Below are 17838 nucleotides of genomic sequence, written 5' to 3'. Positions count from 1 at the left end.
AGCATGCTACTATTATTGAGTCTTAGAAAATCCTCCCTCCCCCAAAAAAAGTCTTTCTGTGTGATTATTGATGTCTATTATATTAATTGATCTGAAAAGTATCTCATCGTTTAATCACTGTTTTTTTAAAAAAGGAATATAGAAATATCTGGGAATAATATAGATATTGAAGATGAACACTTGCTGCTTAATTTTGGGGATGTTATTCATTAAGTTCCTACAATGTGCATCTGATACAATTAAGCAGAAGTGTGCGCGCGCGCACGCGCGTGTGTGTGTGTGTGTGTGTGTGTGTGTGTGTGTGTGTGTGTATGTGTGTAGGGAGAGAATTGGGTCCTCATAGGAAGCAAAGAATGGAAGTCTGGGGTTTACTTTAAAGAAATTAGTCTTCAACCTATCCCATCTTCCCAAAACCAGCCCCTGATATTTCAAATTGGTCAACATCAATGAGTCACTAAGTTCCTACCCTTCTATATATATGGAAAGTGAAAAGTCCATGATTATACTATAGCTATGAACCTAGGAAACTAGATGGTAGTGTCTTGGACAGAAATGGGGAAGTATACACGAAGGCAGAGTTTAGAAGCAACAATGAGTTCATTTTTAGACATGTTTAATTTAATACATCTCTGATACATCAGCATGAAATGTCTAACAGGCAATTGAATAGCAGTTTGCAACATTGTACAGAAGCCAGCAACAAAATCATTACAAAGAAAAAGAAGAACAAGAAAACAAAATGGTTGTCTAATGAGGTTTTACAATAGCTGAGGAAAGAAGGAAAGGGAAAAGAAAAGGAGAAAGAAAAGGATATAGCCAACTGAATGCAGATTAGAAAAAGATTTATGTCTCAATCCTAAAGAGAGGCAGTTACAAGAAAGCTTAAATTAACAAAGAATTATGCTCATTGCACACACCAGCAAGGTTATACCTAAGATTCTGCAAGCTAGGCTTCAGTAATATGTGAACTGAGAATTACCAGAACAGGCTAGTTTTTAAAGAGACAGAAGAACTTAGAGACCACATTTCCAGTATTCACTATATTATGGGGAAAATAAGAGAGTTCCAGAAAAAAAAAATCTGCTTCTGTTTCATTGAGTACTATTGACTATAAAGATCACAACAAAATGTGGCAAGTAGTATAACAAGGCTGTATATTGTCACCTTATTTATTTAACTTATATACAGAATACATCAGGAAAAATGTTAGGCTAGATGAATCAAAAAGCCAGAATTAAAGTTGTCTGGAGGAATATCAACAATCTCAGCTATGTAGATAATAACATTCTGATAGCACAAAATAAAAAAAGAATTAAGAAGTCTCTTCATGAAAATGAAAGAGGAGAGCATAAAATGTGTCACAAAGTTTAACATAAAAGTTAATCATAAAGTTTAACATAAAAAACCCTTAGAGCTTGGCAACAAATATATCACTTCCTGACAAATATTAGGAGAAGAAAGGGAAGCAGTATCAGATTTTTTAAATTTTAGGACTTAGAGATCACTGCAGACAATAAGTGTAACCATGAAATTAAAATTTTCTTGGGAAGAAAGTTATGATAAATCTGGAAAGCATACTACAAAGTGGAGAGATCATCTTGCCAACAAATATCCATGTAGTCAATGCAAAGATTTGTCCAATAGCAAGGTATAAACTACAAGGAAAGCCTAACTTGTAGAATCAATGCTTTCAAATTGTGGTGTTGGAGAAGACTTTTGAGAGTCCCTTTACTTAAAATAGTTCAGACTGTTCACTGGAAGATCAAATGGGAAACTGAAGGTTAATATTTTGGCTACATAATTAGAAAAGGCTCATTGAAAAAGATACTGATGTTGGGAAGGATTAAAGGCAAAAGAAAAAGAGGAAAGCAGACAATGAAATGAACAGATAGTGTCACAGCAGCAATGGATATGAGTTTGGATAAACTTTGGGAGATGTGGAGGTTAGAAACATGCTAATGTCCATGGGGACATGAAGACGAACATGACTGAACAACAACAAAAGGGTACAGAAAAAGATAATGAGCCAAGTATTGAACATTGAGCAAAGAAAGAGATTGACCAGGTTGTGAACATATGATACCTACCATAATTTGGATGGAATGGAAAACTGTGATTGCATATACTTCAAAGGAAGAAAAAAAGGTTCTAGTGTGAGGAAGGCAAAAAGAGAATCTGAACGTGTCAGTGGAAATCAAGGAGAATTCTGACTAATGGGATGAGAAAGTATAGTCAGTGTTTGAGAAGAAAACTAGGGATGTTCTATTGACAAAGAAGATTTCAATGACAGTTCTTTAAAGGAGTTTGAGAGAAAAGGTTTCTTGACTTCATGGGCCTCGGTTTTTTCTTCTGTAAAATAACGGGAAAGAATTATATGGTCAATACTATAATTCCATCATGGGATCTTTTAGTAGCTTTCAGAACCATCTAGATTACATTAAGAGAGGAAGATACCTATTTTTATTCGCTTTATTATTTTTTCAGTTAACAAAAATCTAGTTCCCTCCCCCTCACATCTATACTTTTTTTTTTCAGGAATATATGTTTAAAAAGGTTACAAGTGGTCTCTTTAGCAAGGTAATACTAGGGATATTTAGGAAGGCTGCTTTGAATTAGACAATTGGATAATTGTCAGTGTGATGCACAGACCTTTGCTATTAAGGGCTCCCAGAGAGCCTTAAGACATAATCCTTGTAGTTTGTTTGTTTGTTTGTTTGTTTTTAATAGCTTTTTATTTATAAGATATATGCATGGGTAATTTTTCAGCATTGACAATTACAAAACTTTTTGTTCCAACTTTTCCTCTCCTTCCCCCTACTCTTTCCCCAAGATGGCAGGTTGACCAATACATGTTAAATATGTTGAAGTATAAGTTAAATACAATATATGTATACATATCCAAACAGTTATTTTGTTGTACAAAAAGAATGTGACTTTGAAACAGTGTACAATTAGCTTGTGAAGGAAATAAAAAATGCAGGTAAACAAAAATAGAGTGATTAGAAATTCTATGTAGTATTTCATAGTCATCTCCCAGAGTTCTTTCGCTGGGTGTAGTTGGTTCAGTTCATTACTGCTCTATTGGAATTGATTTGGTTCATCTCATTGTTGAAGAGGGCCATGTCCATCAGAATTGATCATCATATAGTATTGTTGTTGAAGTATGTAATGATCTCCTGGTCCTGCTCATTTCACTCAACATCAGTTCATGTAAGTCTCTCCAGACCTTTCTGAAATCATCATGCTAGTCATTTTTTACCAAACAATAATATTCCATAATATTCATATATCATATATCACAATTTATTCAGCCATTTTCCAATTGATGGGCATTCACTCAATTTCCAGTTTCTGACCATTACAAAGAGGGCTGCCACAAGATTTTTGCATATACAGGTTCCTTTTCCTTCTTTAAAATCTCTTTGGGATATAAGCCTAGTAGTAACATTGCTGGATCAAAGGGTATGCACAGTTTGATAACTTTTTGAGCATAGTTCCAAATTGCTCTCCAGAATGATCCTTGTAGTTTTAATCTCTATAATATAATGAAGTCTATATCTTTTTTTTATAAAGACATAATTAATTTAATACAATGAATTTAAAATAGCCCTTCTATACATCTCAGAAATATGATATCATTTCCTCTCTATTCTTCTTGGTAGAAGAAAATAAAGATTAGGGGAAGGAGGACTGGTTAGATGAAACCTAGACCTTTCTCTTTAATTAATTCCATAAATATTTATTGAACAATAACTGAATGCATGATAAATTGATAAATCACATGAAGAGATATAGAATTTGAATAGGGGATTGTCCTCATTTAATAGAGCCTAGATTTTGGAGATGGGGAACTGATATAAATATTTATAAATAAAATACACAATAGTACATAGTGAGTGTATTTTGAAATAACAAACAAAATACCAGATACATTTTGGGATAAAAACTATTATTGATAGTTCATATCTGAGTTTATCTTTAATAGATGGTTAGGAATTAAGCCAATAAAAAGAAAAAGATGGGACATTTCATGCATAGGGAAATAGTATAAACAAACAAACAAAAAACAAAGATAGTATATTAGGGTAACAGATCTGATTTGATTGGGATATAAAATACAGGGAGAATGACAGTGCAATGAAAAGTTAGAATGTTATCAGATTGTTTAGGGCTTTGAAAGCAAGGCAAAGTAGTGTAATTTGCATCATAATCAATAGGTAAGTACTCAAGATTTGTAAGTGAATAAATAACATTTACACCTGTGTGATCTGATGTAAGTCACTTAATTTATTTAAGCAAGAACATGATTTGTAACTGAGGGATCTGACCCCTTCCAGCTCTAAAATTTATGAAATTATAGAATTCTTTTGAAAATCTTTGGCCATGTCTCCATTTATTCTCCAACTGATCATGACTGAAAAATTATTGTATATGAAATACTGATTTGTCCAGAAAGTATAGGGATCAGTAGACTGGTATTTTTGGATGTCTATCATATACATAAAGAATCTTGTAGATAAGCTGTACTTAATTAAAGTTTAGTTCCTCAGCCAAATCCCATCTGCTATTATTATATGATGTCACATAATGAAATAATGATCGTTAAGTAAATGGACAATCATTCATGCTTCTGGATTTTAATTTTATCTGGCCCATATTAAAATAATTTCATTCTAGTATGGCAAATGTTCAGATTTCTACCTTATTTGGAGAACAATTGTAATAAAAGTTCTTTATAATTTGATATTGAATACTATATATGTTCTACATATTTTTGGATTTTAAAATTTTCAAAGAAAATTTATTTTTGTTTTCCATTCATTTCACTTGTGTCTGACTCTTCATGACCCCATTTGGGGTTTTCTTGACAAAGGAAATGGAGTGTTTTGTCATTTCCTCCTTCAACTAGTTTCACTGATAAGGAAACTGAGACAAATAGGGTTAAATGACTTGTCTAGGATCACCTGGCAAGTAAGTGTGGGAGGCTGGAATTGAATTCAGGTCTTCCTAACTCCAGGCCCAACACTCTAGAATTATGCATTATATCTGTATCTGTTATTCTATCTTTTTTACCTATGTATCTACCTACCTGATGAATAAGTTGAGGTAACAGGGGCAATTGCCTCCATTTTGTAGTAGTCTTTCAGGAGCCTTAGATAAAATATGGGCAATTGTTATCTAGTAACAGGGCAAAAATGACATTTGTAAAAAAAAAATAATAATAATAACAAATTAAAAAAAGGTGGCAGGGGGCGCGGGGTGGGGGAGGGGGGGTAAAGGGGTAAGGGAAGAAAAAAGAATTAGAAATTATTTCTCCTTAAATAGAATGCCAGTAGATGTCTACAATCCTATTCTCCTTTATCATTTTAAAGATACACACTTTTTCTGATCCTGGGAAATTTCTTGCCCCAGTAGGAAATGTCATAAAGTCCATCTTAGTTAAAACATAATAGAATTCAAGGATATTGCTTAGTTCATATTACTTAGTTGCTATATTTCATCTCTATTTTTTTCATATGCCTTTGCCTTATGACTTTTGATGAACCCCTTGACCCAATATGCCTGATTATTGATTTTTATTCTAGAAACAATATGGTTTCTTGGTTTCTGATCCACAGTTTTCTTCAATCTTTTTATCTCTTTCCCTTTCTGATTTCTGACATTGCTTCAACTAGACTTCTGTTTAGTGCCCTTTTAGACTTCTAACCACTTACCTTGTTGCATACTCACTAGCCAAACTGATTTTAAAATTGATATCTTTTTAATTCCTGATTAAAATACCATGTTTCTTGGTTCTCTGAATTTTCTCTGTCCTCTGTACCTGAAATTATCTCTTTTTTCACTTCTACCTCCCAACTTCTCTGACTTCCTCTAAGTCCCAGCTAAAATTTTATCTTTACAGGAAGTCTTTCTCATTCCCACTTACTTTTTATATCTTCCATCTTTTGATTATTTATATTTTATTCTGTATGTAGCTTGTTTATGTATACTTGTTCACATTATGAGGGAAGAGATGCTATGTAAAATAACATTGTGCTCCTTTTTTAAAACTCTTGCTCTAACTAGAGACTTCTACTGCATGTAGAAGTCAAAGCAATTACTGAATTAAAAAAAAAAATCTAAAGTTCACAAATGAGTGGACTGTGTGTTGTGTAATGATTCAGTCATATATGTTTACAGTAATGCAAGTGCTTTCCCATGCACCACCGCAGTTGGTTTTTAGCAAAGAAAACCTCCAAGATATAGGTAGGGCAGGTATTATGCATATTCTAAAAATGAGGAAATTTAAACATAGGAAGGCTTAGATGACATATCTAGAATTATACAGCTGACACAGAGTCAATATCATTCATTCACTGTGACTTGGAAAAAGCTAAAGAAATGTATATTTGCCCTAAAACTCTAAACTTTATAAAACATCACAATAATTTAATTTAATAAACATTATTAATTGCTTTTTTGTAAAAAACAGTTAGGTGGTGTCTTGGATACACTTGGAGAATGGAATATTTTAGTTTGAATCCTGCCTCATGAACTTATTAGTTTTGTGATCTTAGGCAAGTCACTTAACCATAGTGCCTCAGTTTTCCCACCCATAATATCTTTTTTCCTATAGTTGTCCTAAAGATCAAATGAAATAATTTGTGAAATTCTTTATTGTATTTTTTAAGTGCAACATGGATAGACTAAAAGAAAGTAACTGTCATTGACCAATGGCCACCAATGTTGACTGCTTCCTGAGGGTCACATTACTTCCTGTAACTTCCTGTCACTGCCTTAGGGTCTAACCTTTAGAGAGCTCTAGGCCTTGAGATCATGTGACTTCCTACAACCTTGGCCCAAGACCTAATCCTCTGGCTTTGAAGATTATGTGATTTAGGCTTGGTCTCATAGACTTTTTGAGAAAGCTTCACCTATCTATCTCATTCATTGTTAAGTAATACATGATGTAGAAATTGTTGCTAGGTCTTAGGGAAGATGATGTTTAGATGGAGGCAAGCAGTTCTTACCTGTAGTTTTCACAGGAACATAGGATACAAACCAAAATCATCACAAATAAAAATACCTGAAGGCATTAAAAGAAACATCCTTCTGGGGGAGGCAGGGCAGCTCCTGGAATTCCAGCCTTTAGAGAGCTTTTTAACTAAATATAAATTTCATGGCTCTGGAATAGAAATGACAGGAGAAGCAAGGAATTGAACTAATGTAATACAGAGGAGCACAGACCTGCAATCTGCTTTCTGTGAAATATTCAAATGTTAAAGATGGGATGACAAAGGAGACTGCCTCCTGAGCAGTAGAAACTTGTTTAATTCAAGGGGGTGTCGAAACTTTTAGTGTGATAAATTAATGCTAAAAGCTTGTATAGGAATCTGGATTCAGAGCAGGGCTCGTTGGAATATCAAGATTTGGGGTTTTTTGTTTTCCTTCCAAGGGAAATATGTATCACAAGGGTAGGGGTATAAGAGTTTTGAGAACTATATAGGCCCCTAGAGAGAAAAATGAAACATATTGTAAGGGTGGGAGAATTGTGGCTATAGGTGGTTTTTTTTTTTCCCCCCTGAGGCAATTGGGGTCAAGTGACTTACCTAGGGTAACATAGCCAGGAAGTGTTAAATGAGACCAGATTTGAACTCAGGTCCTCCTGATTTTAGGGCTAGTGCTCTATCTACTGTAACATCTAGCTGCCCCTGTAGCTGTTGTTAATGGGCTACTGTGAATTCTTTGTGTTATCTGAATTCATGATATTAAGACTTTCCAAAATATTATATGCACTGTTATTAGCCTTAGGTCACAGACCTAAAAAACAGTATAACCTGGAACTGAGTCCAAGTATGATGGCTTTAAACTTAAAACAAATGATTGGAGGCCCCTTTGGCTGCTATCTATAGAGACAGAGACAGAGATATGCAGATGAAAGAGAGAAAAGATCATTATTGACTATGGAAGAGATTATAGAAAGCTTCATACAGGAGACCTCATTTGAACTGGACTTTAAAGGACAGGGAATATTTCAATAGGGTAGGAAAAAAATCAAGATAAAAATTATTCTTATTCTTATTCTATAAGCATTTCACATTTATTTGGATTTTAATCATTTTCAATAAATGTCCCAGATTGCTCATTTTTGAAGTAGAGTCACAATTAGATAATATATTTTATTCAAATAACCCAGGAAGTCAAAAGAAAACACAAGATAAAATAAAGAATACGATGATCCAAAGATTTTGAGTCACACTCAGAAGCACTTTTCTAAGAAGTGAAGCAAAGCCTTGTGGATAAATGTAATCAGGATGTTCTCATAACAGAAAAGAGGAAACACAGCCATAGACTCAAGTCTTGGTTTAATTGCAACATGACTTTTTCTGACTGCATTCAGCCTTCAGATGTGCTTTTCTGTGGTCGATGTTTGTCATATTTCTCTGCTCTGTCAACATGGAAAATGCTATTTTGGCTATTTCTACCATATGAAATAATAGCCTGGTGGTGATCTGTCTCAGGAACTGTCAGAGACAAGACACACCACTCAAAGCATGAAATGATATAAAATCTTAAAGGGCACACTCCAAAATAAGAGAATTTTACAGAGAAAAAAAAATCCACTCTTCCCTAACTGTCTGGTTCAGATTTTTGGCTCCTCTTAAAATAGAACAATAAATGTGCAGGTCTAGACAGAGCAGTAATTTTGGTTTCAGAGAAAGTTGATACAAATGCAGAATGAGGATAATGTTGAGAATGTTTGTTTTCAGCAATTCAGCCTCAATTAGCTTGGGGAAAGTGCCTTCTAAGGAACAAAGACAGGACTGAGAACAAGAATGTGCCTTGTGGGCATTTGGCTGGGATATTGCAAGATACTTTAGACATGCCATAAACACTTGCAATATGGCCTCTATATTTGGAGAAATGAAGTGTCAGCCTTTAACACCTCATTTTTTTTTTTTGGTATATCATCTGTGTACCATTCATCTTTCCATGGCCCTTGCCCTAGTGAAAATGCATCCCAACTATTTATATAGCCCCTCATTGACGTCTTCACTGTGGTTATTTTGTGCAGATTATTTTAATGAAAAATAATGGAAAACAGGAGAAAGCAATGTTGTTCCCAACTGGGTTATCATTTATCCCTGTGATTTAGACTAAATCTGCTCCAGGATTAAGTACACCTCACCAAAGAACTGTGGATCCATTGTTCCTAATAATTTAGCCCTAGAAATTAACATTTTTTTCCAAAGGGTATCAAATAGGTTCACATTTTGTATCCAGAACAGAAGTTTGAACCATTGATCTTTCTGAATTTAATGGGAATATTTACATCTGAACATCACTTTGCCAGAGATTCCTTTACCCATACCCAAATGAATGAAAATAATCAATTTTTTAAAATTAATATTTAAAAAGTTCCAGCTTTTACATGAAAATTGAGACTGGGATTTCAGGATAAAAATCCCGGATATAGAAGTCAAGATCCCTATTCAGCTCTAGGTTATCTCTTTTTGTATCCCCAGCACTTAGCATAGTGACTGGCATACAGTAGGCACTTGACAAATGTTTATTAAATTGAACTGGGTTATTGTTATAAAAGCAAGAGCTAGAAAATAAATAAACCAACAAATTAAGTAGTTATTATCTTCACAGATTTATTGAAGTGTAGATCATTGTCTATTCAAATCAATTCATTTATAACAACAAGTCATTCTGTATAATTAGTGTAACAGCTCATAGAATGCCAATGACATGGGAGGTTCCCAGTAGGTACTTGTTGAAATGATTCAGAATCATTACCTTTTTAAAATTTTATTATTCTATGATTTAATAAAGCAGGTCATAAGATCATAGATTTAGAGCCGAATCCAGTGTAATAGTCTCATTTTATATCTGAGCAAATGGAAATCCATGGAGGTTAAATTCCTGGCTAATGTTAAATAATCAATGAGGAACAGAGGCAGGATTTTTATACAGGTCCTTTCTTTTCTACTCAGTCATGCTGAGGCTCATTCACCAATGCCATAAGGCATTCATGTTCCAGTATTTGTTCACCACCTTCTATGACTAAAGTTCCTTTTAGTGCCTTCCAGTGTTGAGAAAGCAGTATGAGTTAGTGGAAAGAATTAGGATACTGGAATTGAAATCCTGATTCTAATATTAGTTGGTTGACATGAGAAAGTTACTTTAGTACTCAGAACCTCTCTGTAAAATAGGAATAGTAAAATAGTTTCTTTCTCACAAGAGTGTGAGACTTTATGTTATGCTACAGATGGAAGATACTAGTTAAAGATATTAAAGATAAGATTTTAAATAGTAGGAAAAAAGCAGGGTATGCTTGTGATGATCTGCAAAACCTATGGACAAAATTATTCTTATCCTCATCACCTAAGATCCTTTAATTATTTGTAATTAGACTTGAGTAGGTTACTTAACATTATGAAAGGTTCAAAAGACCTTTTTTTCCAGAAGTGATGGAAAAATAATTTATCTAACAAGTTCTAATTTAAACTCATTGATGGCCAATTGTTTTAATGATAGAAAGTCTTCCAAGCTAAGTAGTCATGAAAAAAACTCAATTGCTAAGAAGCCTAGAAGTAGAATATATTCCACTTCTCATAAGCGAGGAGAAACCTTGAGTTCCTGATTTTTTCTTTTCTAGAGGAAGCAAAGCAGAAAATGAGTAGGATGACAGAGACTTCCTTAGTACTGATCACACATGTTCTGTGTCTCTTGCACTTAAACCTGAAAGGACTGCTTTATATAAGAGCAGTTTTCTGATAGTGCTGATAAATTCTGATAATGATAATAAAATTATATTTTAATGTCTAAAATCTAATCTGTCTAGACATAAAAAAACAATAACAAGTACACAAAAAAACAAACAAACATGCCTCCTTTTCTCCATTGCCTTAAAAAGAAAAAAAAAAAAAAAAAAAGAAAATCTCAGTTTAATTGGGAATGATTCAGAAAGCCTGATGCTTCTTTGCTGGAAGTTCAAAATACTGACAGTCAAAGACAAGAGAATATTTCCCAGACACATAGTAATTATATCTTGTAGTCATCTTATCCATCTTCTGAAAGGACTCAACACTATTTTGCACATTAATCTCATTAGTTGTCATAAGAATGCTGAAGTATTCTGGTATTTTTTCTTTTCTTAGTTATATTAATTAGTATCATTCCAAAACAAATAAAAAAAGTTTTATGTCTTTATATATATTTTAATATATTCATGAATGCAACACACATGTACAGGCTGATATAGCAGATAGTTACAGTTCAGGATTAAACTTGGTTTATTTATCTGCATGAACAGACAGATCCCCAAATCTAAAGATGAATTGTATATAATGCCCCAAGAGCTAAATTAATACAGAAAGTGAATTTCAGAGCCATGGACCAAGTATAAAGAAAAAATACTCTAGGAAGCTAGAAATAGAAATCTAAATCATCAAAGTCATCACACAAACAATACATACCCATTATCCAACTTCTATTTCATTCTGCCACCTGGATCTTTTTCCTACCCTCCTGAAAATGAATAATTTAAGAGAGAAAACTACCAAGCCCAGATGTTAACATTGCAAAGTGGATTCATAAGAAATATTTGAATCCTTCCCATGACATGAGTTGCCATTTTGTTATTAGTCAAGCAAGACCTATTTGATTTTGACTAAGTATAAAATGAGCATTGTGTCCTATAGTGACTCTCAAAGTGTGCTCTGCAGATAACCTTATACAATTCTGAGAACCTTTCAAGTGTTCTATTAATTTCACAATAGGGAAAGAACATTTTAATAGCCAAATAATATATTAGTATGTGCATATATATATACATATATAAAATCTGTGAGGCTAGTTTTTTTTCCATGTCAGACAAAACACTTTGCAACATATTGAATGCAGAAACAGATATGAATATCCAGCTGCCTTTTATTAATTAAGACATTAAAGAGATTTGAAAAAACATGCAAAAAAGGTCATACTTCTCACTTTTTGTTTTGAAAAACAGACATTTTTAATAAAATATTTTATGTTAACATGTAATCGGTTTATTATTCTTTTAAGTGAATTAATAAATATTTTTAAATGCTATTTTAATATCTAAAATGGTAACTATAGATAGATATGGGCCTGATAACCAAAAGCTCTCTCTGAGTCTTCAATAATTTTCAAATTTGAAAATAATTTTTAAATTTAAGATGCTAAGACTAAAAAGGTTGGAAAGTACTCATTTAATATTAGGGCCATCATAAAATGACATGCTTTGCCACTTTGGGGATAATTTCCCTCCCTCAACTTCCATTTGAGAAGTTGCATATAAGGAAAACTTATAAAAGGAGCTTTGAAGCCTTTAAGAACAAATTCAGCTATACACATTTAAGTGGCTTTTTGGTTCCCAGGCAAATCATTTCAGGCTAAATATATAAGTGGTATATATAGCATATAGGAATAGTGGATAGAATCTAACTGAATAACAATGACATATATTTGTTAATTAAACTAATAAAATAATAGAATGGTTGGAAGGTGCTACAGATATAGATTGTTGCATGCATTTTTAGATGAAGTCACAAAACGGTTAGTTTTGCTTAATTGTTTATTTTATTATAAGAGAGCTCTCACAGAATAGGAAAATTGGTAAATATAATATTAAAACAAACCACATTAATAAAACTTTTTTAAAGGAAGATCAATTTGATGGTTGAGTAGAGGAGGGTTTGGTTTGTTCAGATACGAGGACATTTGACAAGTAGCCAAACGACTACTATAATAATCCATGTGTGAGTTGATAAAGGTCTGCACTAGGATGATGGCAGTGTCAGGAGAAGAGAATAACTAAGATATATATTGAGAAAATAGAATTAACAGATTTTGGGGAAAGATAAAATATGAAGTGTGAGAGGTAATGAATAGTTATGGATGATGGTCATTAGCTCTGGTGACCTGGAGCCAAGAACACCTTTGTTAAAAGTCAACTTGCAATATTTAAGGTAACTTTCAAAAAGCATTTTAATCTTTCTTAGCACCAATGTCCTAATATGTCAAGAAAGAGGTGGTTTTAGATGTAAGCTGGGTTCCCTGTCAACTATGTGATTCTTTAATAAGACTGGAAAATGCCTTGTATAGTATTGGTCCTCACTCCCAGTCTCATTCTCCACCTCCCACTTAAACAACAATGATGAATGAGTGTTCTTGCTTTTGTGTTTTGTCTAATGTTCTCAATTTTTGTTGTTGTTGTTGTTTGTTTATTTATTTATTCAGTTCAAGGTTTTCTTTGGCTAAATGGAATAGTACCCATGCCTATTTGCTGTAATGGGAGAATCAATACACTAAAAATGAATGACAAAAATTATGATGCTTTTGAAAAGATTCCAAATACAATGATACATGTCTCTATGGAGTTTCATGAGTAAATTATGCATTCATGCCAGAAGGAAATATATAGTTCTGGCCATGATAAACATGGATACTATAAGATCTATATCCCAAGGATTTGTATTTGGACCAGTTTGTTTGAACATTTTTATCAAGAACTTGGATAAAGGTCTAAATGACATGCTTTATCAAGTTTGAGATGACAAAAAGGTGGGAGGAATACTTAAAATACTAGAGGCTAGGACTGGGATGGAAAAGAACATGACAAGCTAGAATGATGGGCAGTTTTAATTAGTATAACACAGATAAATGAAGAGTACTACAATTCATGTGCAAAGATGAAATTCATCTGCAAAAATATAGAATGGGGAAGGCATAGCCTAACAGCAGTTCATTTGACAAATGTTTGAGAGCTTTAGAAGTTTGCAAGTTTGGTATGACCAAGCTGCTAACAATAATAATTGATTGCATTAATAAAGTTAAATTATAATTATTATTTAATTATTAAATATGTATTAAATAATACATTAAAATAAACATTATAATTAAATAATTAATAGAGTTAGCTATAACAAAGAAGTAGATTATTCCATTGAACTTTGCTATGACCAGAACAGAAAACAGTCAATGACCCCGGAGTCAGACAGATCCTTAGGTCCAGATTCTATCTCTATCATTTACTACTTTTGTGACCTGAGTTAAATCACCTTATCTTCTTAAGGTTCAGTTTTTCATTTCTAAAATGAGAGAGCTGAGCTGGTAGCCAAAAAAGTGCCAGCCTAGTTGGGAGCTCAAAATCAGTAGAATATAATCTCCTTGAAAGACCAGACTGGTTTTGGTTCTTTTTTTTTTTTTTTTTTAAATCCTTGCCAGTGCTTGGCACAGTGCAACACACATAGTAGATGATTTCATGCCATACAATGATCAGTTGAAAGACTTACAAAGGTTAGTCTGAAAAAGAGAAGATTAATAAGTAATTTAATTCTTCTCTTCAAATATTCAAAAAGCTATGTTATGGAAAACAGGGTTGAACTTGTTTTTGTTGGCCCTGGAGGGGAAAATTAAAAACAAGGGATAGAAATTCTAAAGAAATAGATTTCAGCTCAATGTAAGAAGAAACACCTTACAAATTGTTATTGTTGTTCAGTTGTGTCCAACTGTTTGTGACACTCCACATGATTTTCTTGGCAGGGATACTGGAGTGATTTACCATTTTCTTTGATAGTGGATTAAGCAAACAGATTAAATGACTTTCCTAGGGTCACACAGTTTGTGGGGCTAAGTTTGAATTCAGGTCTTCCTGACTCCAGGCTCAGCATGCTATTCACTGAGCTTCCTAGCCCTACATATATTCCTATCTAAAAATGCATTGAACTCCTTTAGGAGGTACTGAGTCAGTGGAATTGCCTCCCATGCTGAAATGTTCTCCCTTTTCCCTGACTACTAATCTCCTGTGCTGTGACAACTAAAATCCCACCTTCTACAGGAAGCCTTCCCTAACCCCTCTTAATTCCAGTGCTTTCGATCTTTTAATTAGTTCTTATTTATCCAGTATATAGGTTGCTTTTTTTCTTTTTAGTTTGTTTGCAAGTTATCTGCCCTATTAGATTATAAAATCCTTGAAATCAGGGATTATCATTTTTCTTTTTGCATTCCCAGCATTTAGCACAGTACTTAGCAAATAATTGATTTCTTAATAAATATTTATTGGATATATATATTGGATATGTACATATCCAATAAATAATAAATATTTAAATGAAGGCTGGATAACCATTTATCCTAACTATTGTAGAATGGATTCTTGTTAAGATATACATTAAACTAGATGTCTGCTAAGATTCTTTACAACTGAGAAGATAGGCAGACCAAGCTTGAGAGTCTATAATACTATGAGTGACTACATAGTAAGCATTCCAAGGGTATTTCATAGAGACAAATGATTCATATTCAATTCAGCAAGTATTTCTTGATTATTTTCTCTTTCCCTAGTATTGTACTATATCATGTTTATTTTATTTATTTATTCATTTATTTTTTGCTGAGGCAGTTGGGGTTAAGTGACTTGCCCAGGGTCACAAAGCTGGGAAATGTTAAGTATCTGAAGTCGGATTTGAACTCAGATCCTCCTGACTTCAGGACTGGTGCTCTATCCATTGCACCACCTAGCTGCCCCTAATTAAATATATCTTAAGATAAAAAGGATCTCTTACCTCTTTTCAAAATTACAATATGCTTATCTTTCTATTTTAAAGGAGATTAATTTTGTTATCTTAATTAAGAACTTAATCCTTTACTACAGGTGACAGTACTAGGTACTATCAACTGAATAGAATATTTGAAAATATTTTCCTTTATTTAGTAAGAATTTTCTCTCAGTTCTTAATAGTTAGGGAAAACAGTAAATGTTTATTGATTGACTGACATATGGGGAGTTTCATAAAAAAATGAAAGCAATTGGGATAGCATTCACTGTTAAGCCTTTAAAGATGCATTTTAATCAATCAATTAATTAAAAAGCACTTATTAAGTGTTTACTACATGCCAGGCACAGCACTAATACCAGTTATACACAGAAAAGCCAAAAATGAGCCTTTGCCTATGAGTGCTTGCCCATTTGCAGGATGGTGTTTGGAAGTGCTCCAAGGGAGTTTAGGGAATGATTGTCAAAGTGACAAGGGAGCTCCAAAACTCTTTTCTCTTTCTCTCTGACTTTGGGAATGGGCCATGAGGTCAAGCACTTGAAGCTCTTTGAAGGAGAAAATCTCCTTGAACCCTGCCACTGAAAAGACCACACTGAGGACAAGCAGCTTCATTCTGTTGTCTGGGTGGGGCTGGTTGAGTTTGGAGCTGGAGATATCAATTCTATTGAATTGGAGAAATACCCTATTCAATTGAAGATTTTCTATTTAATTCCAATTTCACCCACCAGCCTCATTGGGAGGGGGAGCAGGCCTTGGCTTGTAGCCAAAGATTTCCTCATAAAAACAGCAATTTTAAACTCATTTATCTGCAGAGGTCCTAACATGCCATGCTGTGCTATGCTATGCTATGACATGCTATACCAAGGAAACCTCTGCCCACTAGAATAATATTCTCTTTCAGTGCTGCCCTCTCTTTATCTCCCTCACTTATTTCCCTAACAAGATTTTAAGCCTCTCTATCAGGATTTTTCTAAACTTTACTTCTCTGCCAGAACTACTCCACGAAGGAATTCGGCTTTTCTATTCTTGCATAGCAAAGGCTGACTGCCCAATGCCAATAATAAACCTTTTTTTTTTTATCAATCTAGGTTTTTGGGTTCATAAATTCCTTTACAAAGAATCTCTGCGCTGCTAGAAAGGGGTTCCCTAAAATTCCCTACCCATGTGCCAAATCCCAAGGGGGTGCAGAGGAGTCTAACCTCTTCATTAAGTTCCCTGAACCCCAAACTTGCCACTAGACCGTATCATTTAACTCCCTGACTACCAGGAACTCTCTCATCATTTGGTTTCCTGACAACCCTAAATCTAAACCTCATCATATTTTGGTTCCCTGACCAAAGGGAACGCCAAAACCTAAATCGCATCAAAAGTTCAGAATTTGATGCATAATGTATTGTCAGTGAAGTGAGAGATGTTGGAAGGATTGTCTGTGAGGGCAGTGCCAGGTAAGCAATGTCTGGTAGTGGGGAAGGAGTAGTGCCCGGCAGGGTACCCAAGGTGCTATCTCCTGGTATACTCTTGCCTCTGAGGAGGGCAGTGACTGTGGAAATGCTGCTGGCAACTCGAAGGGATTATCTTCTGGATTCTTTTTAGGGGTTACTGCCTTTCTACATGGGATGGGAGGAGGGCAGTACCTGCAGCATTTGGTGGAAGGGGAGCTGGAACTGGTACCTGGGGCAACCATTAATATTTTTTGAGTGTATTAATCATTTTGAGGGGAGGAGTGTACTTCACCATCCTAAGATACATATTCATATATACACACTTATACACATACCTCTTGACTTTGGGGGGTTTTCTCCAGAAGGAAATGAAGGAACCAACAGGGGTGAGGTGGGGTCAAGAATGTGAAAATCAGGTATTTTAAACCCCATTAATAAACTCTGCAAAAAAACATCTTTGACCACTAAAGACCATCATCCAAGAATCAGGGTCAATCAATTTAACCTGGGGATATCCATTTTTCAGGAGTTCACAGGAGATTGTTCACACACTCCATAAGGAAGAAATGATGGAAAATCCTAAACAAACACTTATTCCTTGTAAATTAATTAATGGATCAGGGAATTCCCTTATTCAACTTCTTCTATATAAAGGAAGAAACAGACACAAAAAGTGGTTAGGTAATATATCTATAGTAACTTTCAAAGTGTTATGCCACAGTTCTCTTTAACTGTCCTGACTCAGTTTCCCTGTACAAGTTTCCCTTGTCCAGTTTCCTTAACTGTTCTGTCTCTGACCCAATAAAACTAAAGATTATTCGCTCTCG

This window comes from Antechinus flavipes, chromosome 1, assembly GCF_016432865.1.
Source record: "Antechinus flavipes isolate AdamAnt ecotype Samford, QLD, Australia chromosome 1, AdamAnt_v2, whole genome shotgun sequence".
In the NCBI taxonomy this organism is placed as follows: Eukaryota; Metazoa; Chordata; class Mammalia; order Dasyuromorphia; family Dasyuridae; genus Antechinus; species Antechinus flavipes.
This window is presented reverse-complemented; position numbering follows the sequence as displayed.